Here is an 11,721-nt window from a genome sequence, read left to right on the forward strand (position 1 = left end):
TACGCTTTCAAGCAAATGTTCACATGTGCACGTACATGCATGCACATGCACGCACACACAACATATTCTGTGTGGGTTTATATATACATTTTTTCTTTTTTGAAATATATATAATATGTATATATTTAATAGAATAGCCCTGGAGGCAGAATACCTCCATTTAAATGTGAATTTATTCACAAGTTCACACAGTATTTCATACTGACCAAATCTCCTCAAAGGTTAGAAGTTAAATCTTTTGACTACATTACTCACCAAAAAAAAAAAAAGGCAACAAACATTGAGCCATGACGCTCTGCGACATCGATGAAACCGGTGGAATCCAGCCTTTGGCTGCTATAGCGTCGCTGCTGTAGATACAACTAGTGTATCTTTAAGTAGGCTACATGTGGAGTTTTCCGGCCACGGGTGATAGGAGGGGTGGCTGAGTGACGCTCGCTGCGCCCGGGTGCTGAGCTGAGCACTCACCTGCAGACGAGAGGACTGGGGGGGGATCTCTGCGCAGGCTTTCTGCTGCTGCTGCTGCTGCTGCTGCTTGTAAAGAACTGCGTCGCTCTCACTCACACTCGCCAAGCAACGGGAGAACACAACAACACGCCACCTGACCAAAAGGAAGAATCAGCAGCATCATCAGTTATTGGAAATTTACCTCTTTTTTTTTCTTCTTCTTCTTCTTCTTCTTCTTCTTCTTCTTGTTCTTTTCTCCAAAGCAGCCTCGCTCGCTCGCCACGATGAGAACTCTCCCTGCCGCACCGCTCCTGTCAGCGCTCGTGTTTCTGGCCACGATTTGGGTGAGATTGACGTTTATGTTGAGCTGCTGGTGGATGAGTTACGATACGAGAAGCCGTATCCGTGCTCTTTTTTCTGGCTATGGGCGGCGTGCAAAAGCTGTAAGCTAGTTTGAACACAGTAAAAGTGGACAAATGCCACACTAGATCGAGATGGGAATCGGTGTATCTTGCACGGGGAGACGTTAAAAGATTGTCTTCACAACTATACAAACAGTTTTTTTTGCGGAATTGATAATCAATGAAGAGTAAGGATATGCCCCAAAAATCGGCAATGGTCTACCCATTCGGTCTACTCCTGGAGGGCTACCAATTTTGCAGTGGTTAACTTCAAACCACTGCAGATCATTTGGCTCTCAGTTGCAGAACGCTTGGATGGGGAGACTTTATTCTGCAGCCAGTATAACTAGGTGGACCTCATCCGTTGTGTGGCGACAGCCGCGTGGCATGATCATCTAAGACGTTTATAAAATAATATTAGCGATGGAACTTATGACTAGCTGAGTTAGGTTGTTTATTTTATACGAGGCAATTAAACACGTTTAACCAACAGCACCACACAGCACTCGGCGATGAACGCCGTACTCCATTCGCTGCCTCCATCAGACCACTCACCCATAAGACTTGGACATCGGTAGCTAGGCTTTGGTGAATGGCTTTTTGCCTTCAAATATACATTCGGGGACTATAGGCTAATTCAGCGTATTTTCCTCCCCTTACTGTCAGGTCCTTGTGTTAAATCGCTCAGCTGTGCTGCTTTATATTCTGCTTTATGGAGTTGTGGCTCGCCACGTTCAGCGATGTGCCTCTCGAGTCGCATCGTCACGTTTTAGTATGGCCACAGATTTACAGGTTATAAAGTTCACTGCAGACCAATTAAAGCAAACGTGTACACACACGCACACGCACCAACACGCACACGCACACGCACGCGAACACACACACACACACACACACACACACACACACACACACACACACACACACACACACACACACACACACACACACACACACACAAGCACGAGAACATTGCATTGTACTGCATACGTATAATTATTAAGACCCCTTTTTGCTTTGTAAAAATTCTAATCCAAAAATAATTCAGCTGTTCATTTTTCCCATGTTAATTAAATGCTATACTGTAGGCTTACGCTGTGTATGTATTAGTAGTGCCAGTTCCCTCATCTATTTACTTATGATTTTCTGATTTGTGTATTCATTAATTCTAGCTCCATGGTCTTACAATAAGTAATATGCCCATCCTTATACAATCAGACAAACACAAGAGAAAAAATGTCAATCACAAATTAACTGAATCCATACTCATGCATATTGAAAGTGTTTCTATATTTCACCTCCTCTTCTCTCCCCCAAACAGGAGACTAAAGGAGCACAGGCTTCCAAAGATCCTTGCCAACCCGGCTTTGCACAAAGTTTTTACTCGGTGAGCGTTTCAAGGGATGTAGCCCAAGGACAGCACATCACTAAAGGTAAGGTGTGTGTGTGTGTGTGTGTGTGTGTGTGTGTGTGTGTGTGTGTGTGTGTGTGTTTGTTTGTATGAGAGCGTGTGCGTGTGAGAGCCCTCCTGTCAAACTCTCCACATTGACGCCAACGAATGTGAATCCTTTCACGGCGTGTTTTCTGTTGATGCTGTGCTCCGCTTGTCTGGTCAGCGCCACGCGACCCTCTCCGTGAGAGCAGCGAGCCCTGCTGTGTGTTTGTTTGTTTGTGTCTGTGTCGTTTGGACCACAATAGTGAATGGGTTAGGGTTAGCAAGTTGTGACCGAGGGAGAGAGAAAAGTGTTATAGCCAAACAAGCTCGTCTGATGCAAGTGTTGTCGATTTCTACCATCTGCTCACCGGAAGAATTTGAAAAAGCACCACATTGGCCTCTCGCTCTAGACCTCTATTGAGCGTTTTTCATTTCCTTTCCCCCAAATCATTTATTAAATGAACATTCCCGCCATGTGGTAGAACCTTATGAATGTTCTCCCCTGCCTGATCACCCTGATCTCCATTCCTCTCTCCCCCCTCTCTCTCCTTCCACAGCCCCCCTGCACGCGTTTCCCTGTGTCTGCTCCGACTGCAACCAGTCCGTGCACTGATGCCTCTCTGCGGGCTGATTGTGCAGGAAACCCAGTTGACATGCTGTGTCTAATCTATTGCACTTCTTCGGCCAATGTTGGCTGATTACAATTCGCTATCGATTGCGATGGTTTCTCCTGAGCGTAGCCGGGCGTAGCTGAATTGTTTTACTGCCAGAGCACACTGGCTCTTTTGTGGGTTCGCCTGCTGTGTGTTTGGCAGCCGCAAGGGCTTAGTCTTCTCTGAGGGTCTGTCGTACTCTTCCTGGGTGTGCGTTGTGCTCTTTCATGGGGTATGTCTCATGCTCTTTCTGGGGGTACGTTGTACTCTTTCGCGGATGTCATACTCTTAGGGGAAGGCGAGAGCAGTCTGGGTGCACTCACTCGGATACCTGCACTGCACACGAGTGTGGACGCATGCATGCGTTCCCACACTCACGCTCACATGTATACGCTTACATGTAAACATGTACACACACACACACACACACACACACACACACACACACACACACACACACACACACACACACACACACACACACACACACACACACACACACACACACACACACACACACACACACGTGTAAACCTGTGTACCTTTAATGCAGGTAAATACACAAGAAAAAGGTTAGCGAGGGAAAGTAGGCTCTGTTTTTTCATTACTTAGAAATATCTTCAGCTGCTAAGTGCTGGAGCACACCAGGGTGCTTGTGAAGCGTTTACACTGCATTTGGTAGTTGAGCCTTCTGCCCAGCAGGGGGGGTTAATACAATCACATGCAATCAAAGAATAAACCATCAGTGCTGCAAAAGAGCCATCCATTGTTGAGAGAATGTCTTATTTGATCTGTGTGTGTGTGGCTCAAGATGAAATTTCCTCTTGCGTATCTGTCCGGCCACTATAACAATAAGTAGAGCTCCTTGCAGCCAGTCATTTTTATTGTATAATAATATGGACTGGACATGTAACTAACAGTCAAGTCTGATCTCACTCCTCTGCTAAGTGCAAGCCGTTTCGATCTCAACCTCTGCCTCCATGACTGCTTAAAAACCCTTCAATTAGCATTAAACAGAAGAAGAAGAAATAAAAGCGATTTTCCTTTCTTTGTTTCGTTTTTTTGCTGAGGCAGAATCACGTATTAAGCGTTTCACTCCAGCAGTCTAAACACGCAGAGTGGGACACTCTCAGAATGACTATGCTGCACATATGTGCATCATGTGTTGATGCTCATGTGTGTTTTAGGCTGTCAAGCGTCTTGCGAGCGGTCCATGGCCTTACCCTCCTTAGGGTCCAGGCACACAGCTGCAGCGCTGCCTCCATCCGTGTGCCTGCAGCTGCAATAGCCTGGGCACACACACACACACACACACACACACACACGTACACACGTACACACGTACACACATTCAATCATGTGATTTACAGGGCTCAGACAGTTGATTTATAGTGGGTAATGGTGTCACTGGAGGGAGGCAGGAAGCTGCTCTGGAAAAGGCTTTAATAATAACATTGTTTAACCCAGAACCGTCAGGCCAGGCGGGAGTAATGACACATAACCCACACACACGCATGCACGCACGCACACTTGCATGTACACACACGTGCACTCACATCATGCACATATGCATGTGTGTGTGTGTGTGTGTGTCTTTAGGTCCTATAGGACCTAAAGGGAAGGACAGAATGAGGACCTTGTTCATGGTAGTGAAGATGGAGAGAGAGAGAGAGAGAGAGAGGAGAGAGAGAGAGAGAGAGAGAGAGAGAGAGAGAGAGAGAGAGAGAGAGAGAGGAGAGAGAGAGAGAGAGGAGAGAGAGAGAGAGAGAGAGAGAGAGAGAGAGAGAGAGAGAGAGAGAGAGAGAGAGAGAGAGAGAGAGAGAGAGAGAGAGAGAGAGAGAGATTACTAGTTATAGATATTAAATGTAGACGATTCATCAGAACGGAGTTATGTTCATAGAACATTCCAAACTGTGCTATGAATATGTATAATCTTGTCATTTACAAACAATCTTCCTCATGTGCCATTCTCTATACCAGAATGCTAATTTCCTCAAGCACACGGGTGCAATAAAACCAAGAACTGTTTAAATCATTTCACTTTAATTCATATCCCAGCTTGTGTGCATCATCCACATGTCGTTTTAATTCCCCATGACTATGCAAATACTTTAGATTAATGGAACAATATCTGTACGCCGCAATCATTCATGCCAATGGATGCCTGTTTTACAGGTCCTGCTGAAGTGATTTAATGTAAGGCGCATATCTCAAAAGAACAGAAGAACCCCCTCTTCTGGGCTGGAACCTGTTAAACATAACAAGAGAAAAGCCTTTCTGTCTTTACTTGCATGACCATAAACATGAATGATCTTTTGTCCACTCCAATCCATTCGTTTTTTACAAACAACACATGACATCCCACCTTTGTCGGTAGTAAGTAAGCAATTGATTTGGTTGAAAGTGGAAACAGAGCATCATTTAGTTCTTGCGGCCTTCCGGGTCTCATCACAGAAGGCCGGGCTGGGGGATTTATAGGTGAGATCTGGGTAAAGATATAAGTGGTTACATCCATAATACATTTGTGTGTTCTGGGTTATGCTATGATCTTTGTGTTTATGTCTGATGCGTTTTTGTGTGCGTGTGTGACTGTGTCTGTGTGTGCAAATGTAGATTTGTGTACCAAGCCACAACGGTTCCTGTATGTATGTGTAAGTGTTTTGTGTCTGTGTGTGTGTGTGATGGTCCCAAGTGTAATGGTTAAAGGCTCCATGTTGTCATACCTGGCTTTTATTACATGTATTTCAGCTCTTCAAACACTCAATCGCAAACAGGTCACGGGCACTTGACTTACAGCCTTGCCACTCCAGGTTAATATCATACTGTATCACACACACACACACACACACACACACACACACACACACACACACACACACACACACACACACACACACACACACTCACGTGCCACATACACGTGCGCACATACACTCCCAATCACACACAAACCCAACAACACACACACACACACGCACACACACACACACATTTCACACACACACATACACATACACATACACACACACACACACACACACACACACACACACACACACACACACACACACACACACACACACACACACACACACACACACACACACACACACACACACAGACAGACAGTTGTATTTGCTTCATAAACAGCATCAGAAACTCCTGGATTAGAATAGCAGCGTATCATTGTTGTGTAAGCCCGGTTGAGTTGTTGAGTTGGGCTGACGCCGGGCCCGGCAGCACCTGCTCCATCTCGTGCGTTTGAAGGGGTGTTGTGTTAGCGGGCCATTCTGTGCTGCGCTGGGCGTGGGCCAGATTCACACAGATAAACAGTGCCAGCCAATGTAACCCCATCCTATGTGTCCCAAACATCGCACTGCTGATTCTATTACACGTAATGAGAGCCAGGAAAGCTGGACCCAGCCCGCTGAGCACACTCTGCTGACCTTGTATTTTGGATTCCTGGTGGCTTCGAGCAGCACCCAGGCGTGCGTGTGTGTGTGTGTGTGTGTGTGTGTGTGTGTGTGTGTGTGTGTGTGTGTGTGTGTGTGTGTGTGTGTGTGTGTGTGTGTGTGTGTGTGTGTGTGTGTGTGTGTGTGTGTGTGTGTGTGTGTGTGTGTGTCTGGGTACAATTAGGTGAAACATCTCTAAGAGCAATAACTCTGCTCTAACTCTAAGAACTGCCCCCAGTGACCGGGGCAACATCCAGAAGGCGCCGACCATTAAGGACACCCGAGGCGACGTAATGTCCACATCGGGATCTTCAGTGAGATGGCTTGGTTACCAGACGATGTGTTTGTTATTTAGGATGAAGAAAAGCGTTTCAAACAGTTCTTTATGGACGGCAGTGTCCGGGTTCATGACCGTGTGGTCCAGATGATGAAACGTTTAAGCCAGCTACCATCAAGGAGCGAGGCAGTGTGATACAGACATACATATATAAACAGAGATTCTGAGTGATTTAGTGTGGTTTCTTTTTCTATGAAAAGTGTTGATCACAGAATTCTAAACCTGATACTCCCTCTACGCCCCCCCCCCCCCCCCCCACACACACACACCCACACACCATACACTTGAGGACCGTATTCAGTTCTGTACCATGAAACAGATTGGGTTCTGCTGCCACTTCCTCGGCAGAGTGAGAGGCCGTGATGATCACGGTAATGAGCCTGTGTGCTGCGCTGCCCCGGCCGGCGTCGCTCGCCACAACACCGGGCCTCCGCTGGGGCCCTGGGGGCCCGTTATCTGACACTCGCTCAGGGTGGGGGCAAGCAAGGTCACCCATCAGCGGAATTCAAACAGAGCTCCCCCCCCCCCCCTCCCCCCCCCCATCCCGCGGCCTTTTCACCGTTCACACACCGCCGTGTTTAGTAATGATGTCTGTGGACCGCTGAAGCGGTCTGCCGTACCGACCGTGAGAGCAGGGGGCGAAGGCCACTCAAGTTGACCACATCGATTAGATGTGACCTACTGTAATGTAATAGTATGTTTACCAAACATACTATTACATGCACAGACACACACACACACACACGCGGACGCTCACACGCGAGCGTACCGAACACACACAGACACACACACACACGCACGCACGCACGCACGCACGCACGCACGCACGCACGCACGCACGCACACACACACACACACACACACACACACACACACACACACACACACACACACACACACACACACACACACACACACACACACACACACACACACACACACACACACACACACACACCCTGTTTACTAAGTAAGATCGGATTGATTTACAAGCAAACATTAATCCAATGCCTATCACCAAAAAATAAGAAATAACAATTTCCTTTTGTTTTGAAACCAAGATAGCAGGAATATAGGGTGTCTCCTGTGTTAAAGAATCTAGTCATAATCAACCGCTTTAATAGCTGATCTTAAAAGTACTGTCATAGTATGTTTTTTTCTTCTCTGTTTTGGGGTTTATTGACTTGTCCATGGATCAGGGTGTGAACCGGGTATTGTGTCCCACTGTGTCTTTTTACATTTCAAAATGTTCATATTAGTCATCAATGTCACTCTCTGCCCGCTTCACTCAAACGCAAAGTCCATGATACACAGCATGGTCTCTCCCCAGAGACCAACTCTAGCTGGATCTCCTGTAGGACCCCCTCCTACAGGAACCAAGGAAAGACTTTACCACCATCTACTTTGCGATGTGAGGTATTGGTTGCGCGGGGGGGGCCAAGCAGTGCTTCTTGAAGCGTAGTCTCCACTGAGAGGCTGAATAAAAGATGTGTTACCCCTCTCCTGGCTCTACCTCAGGGAGGGAAGGAGGGGCGGTTCCGTTTTTTTTCGTCCTGCAACCTCAAACAGAATTAAAATGTTTTGATTTTCCTATTCACCTTTTGACCTTTTTGAAGTGCGTCTGCCACAAAGCCACTCTGTGTCGCCGAGGCAACCGCAGATAGGTGTCCTTCTGGGGGATGAGCACTTTTTCACATTTCATTTGTTGGCTTAAGTTGTATTCAGGCTAAACCGCTGTCACTGTTGTGTCATGGTCTGTATTTGTTCGGCCTCGTTTTGATACCATTTTGTTAAAACATTCAATTTTCTTTCCTTTTATTTCTTTCCTTTTCATTTACCCCATTTTCTGTTCAGCTTTTTCCTCTACCTGTCAGACCTGTAATCTCCCTATTATGATTCAAAATAATGGCGCACATCCATTGTGCGGCCTTGTCATCTGTTGAAAGCATTAATGCTTTATGGATACGTTTAGGGGGGCGGGGATGTAGAGGCAGAGAAGATTTTCCCAATTGCATAGTCAGCCTGGGAGACAGGCCCATCAGTTTTTCCACCGTTATTAATTAGAGTAATGCGCGGGGCCCGGCGTTGGTTGGATGTCCAATAAAAATGGTGACACTGAAGACACAGTGTGAGGTGCGGGCCGTTTTTATTCCTCAGGGCCAGAGGCTAATCCGACTCCAGAGAGCCGTTACCAACGGCAAGGCGACACAAATTACCCCAATGTGTAACTTTGGTTCTGATGTATGTGGCCAATAAAACTTTTGGGATTTGTGCTGCTTTTCTGTTTTACTTTTTCACTGTCAAATTTTCCATGGAGGAATATCTGTGTGTGTGTGTGTGTGCGTGTGTGTGTGCATGTGCGTACTTGAACGTGTGTACGTGTGTGTACGTGTGTGTGTGTGTGTGTGTGTGTGTGTGTGTGGAGGGTTTTGCCATATGGTGGAACAGTTTTTCCACGGTGGTGAGGTCCAGCCAGGAGTAGTTTATGAGATAAGTAGCAGAGCAGGCGGGAATCATCAGCGGGCGTCCCTTGATTAATAACACACCCTGTGAGAGAACGCTGGGCGACACTCACATACTTTTGTGCGGTATGTAGACGTGTGTCTTTGTGTGTATGTGTGTGTCCCAGGTGGGGGGTGTGCGGGGGGGGGGGGGGGGGGGGCAGTGACCTGGTGCTTGGGGGAAATCCACCAGGCTCTGGGTTATTAGAAAGCCATCCTGTAGAAAATGAAAAGAAAAAGGAGGCAAGCAGGTGGAAGCCATTATTTTATAATGAGATCTTTGACATCTCATTGAGCCCCTCCCCCCCTCCTCTGAGAATGGGCAGAGGGGAGGAGGAGGAGGAGGTAGAGAAGGGAAGAAAGGGGAAACGGAAAAGAAAGCAGGAGACTTCCCGTGGATCAAGTTTCTCTGCCGGGTGTGTGAACTGGCAGTCCTTGTCAGACGCCGGGTGCATTAAAAAGCCCTCTCGCCTGCGTGAGATGGGCCGTATGGGGACCCCCCAGAGAACCAAGGTCACGGTTCTCATGGAGACATTAAAGCAGTGCTTGAGAAAAAAGAAAAATTGGTTGCTTGGTGCTCCTCATTGCACAGATGGTCAATATGGCCGCTGAAAGCTGTGAGATGACAAGGGAACATTACCTGCTCCCTACCCACCTCCTTTCTCCCCGTGTCAAAAGTGCACTCACATAAAATTAGAACCCACACACTCACACATGCACACACACCCACACACCCGGTGGGAGGTCGGGCAGGGGGCTTTGGTTATCTGGGTCTGATTAAGAGTGTGTGGAGGGGGAGGCTGGGGGGGAGGGGGCTGGGGGCATCGGGTCTGATTAAGAGTGTGTGGTGGGGGAGGCTGGGGGAGGTGGCTGGGGGTATGGGGTCTGATTAAGAGTGTGTGGTTGGGGGAGATGGGGGGCTTTGAGAGACTATCCTCACGGTGTTCTTCTGCGAGGTAGTTTGTCATAAGGAGGTGAGGGCCGGGCGCTGTCCAGGCCTCTCCTGGCTGAGCCAGCGGACCGGGGGGGGGGGGGGGGGGGGGGGAGTCGGGGGGATTATAGGGACGAGGGATAACGATAAGGACCACAAGTGCTGCTGCTCTGCCTCGGCCTGGAAGTCGCGCTGAAGTCTGCGTCCTTGAACGAGGCCGCTCTCCAAGGGACGACGGGGAAAGATGGAGTGTGTGTGTGTGTGTGTGTGTGTGTGTGTGTGTGTGTGTGTGTCTGTGTGTGGTGTGTGTGTGTGTGTGTGTGTGTGTGTGTGTGTGTGTGTGTGTGTGCTGGTGTGTGTGTGGTGTGTGTGTGTGGTGGTGTGTCCCAGCCCTCAGCACAAGAGAGGATAGGGGGGTTAAAAAAAGTCTTGGGGATTTTCTTCTTGTCCCACTGATGGTAATGCAAACATACACACTGCTGGTCAGGTCGCACACACACAATCACACATACACACACACACACACTCACACTCACAGAACCGATTACGACACTTAAAAAACATATTTTTCACCCAACACCCACCACCTCTTCAAAAACATAACACTGGCCCGGGCCCAAGCTCTGCCATGTCCCATCGCTGCCCACTCACTCCTAGCGTCTACAGCGGCCTCTGTTCGGCTACACCGGCGTATCTAATTGCGGCCTAATTGATTCCGTTTAGGAGTGAATCCACCGTGGAGCCAACGAACAAAGCTGGTGATTCTCTCATCCAGGCATAGCCGCACTGTGATTGGCAGACCGAATGCGACATAACTGCGTGTGAGGGTGAAATCTCAACTGAGGCGCCTGAGATTCTCCCTCTGCTGCCCTGATTACGGCTTTGATTCAAAGTTAGTGATTCGATTAGTGAAGAGGGGGGGTCGCTTTTTATGCAGCGTGCCCTTGTGTGTGCGTGGTGCGTATAAAGATTGGTCATGAGCCGCGCACCACTGACCTGTTTGTAGTCCCGCACGGAGGCTGCGGGGATCTTAAAGTCCCAAACACAGCTCACCATCGGATGATCTCCGATGCGTCATCACGTGTGCCGTTTCTTTACGCTCCTGCTGTTGTTTGTTGTTTATTCAAGACGGACACATTTGAGAGTGAGGGCATGCAAATTATACATCACCTGCCGCGAAAAAAGCAATGCCGCAATGCACAGCATTGAGAACAGCCGGGTTATAAATATATATTAGAAAATCTGTATTTTTAATGTTGTTTATAGCCTTTATTTACTATTGTTTATGCATATTTAAGTACTACTTTATTAGCCCCCTCCCCACCACAATACCAAGCACCAAAGGCAGAGTGTCTCTCCCATCTGAAAAAGAACTGATCTTTTTTCGTTTTTTCGTCCCCTTTAATTGTCGAAGCTTCCCTTATTATTTCCCCTTCACTCCTACACTAATCATCCTGCGCTGAAGTGTACCATCTCATGCGAGAACGCAGGCAGGACAAATCTGGGAGCATGACCGCCTCATCCGCTATTCCCTTTGCCAGAGAGTTCCTTTTGGTCTTTGTTA

The sequence above is a fragment of the Gadus macrocephalus genome, chromosome 1, assembly GCF_031168955.1.
Source record: "Gadus macrocephalus chromosome 1, ASM3116895v1".
In the NCBI taxonomy this organism is placed as follows: Eukaryota; Metazoa; Chordata; class Actinopteri; order Gadiformes; family Gadidae; genus Gadus; species Gadus macrocephalus.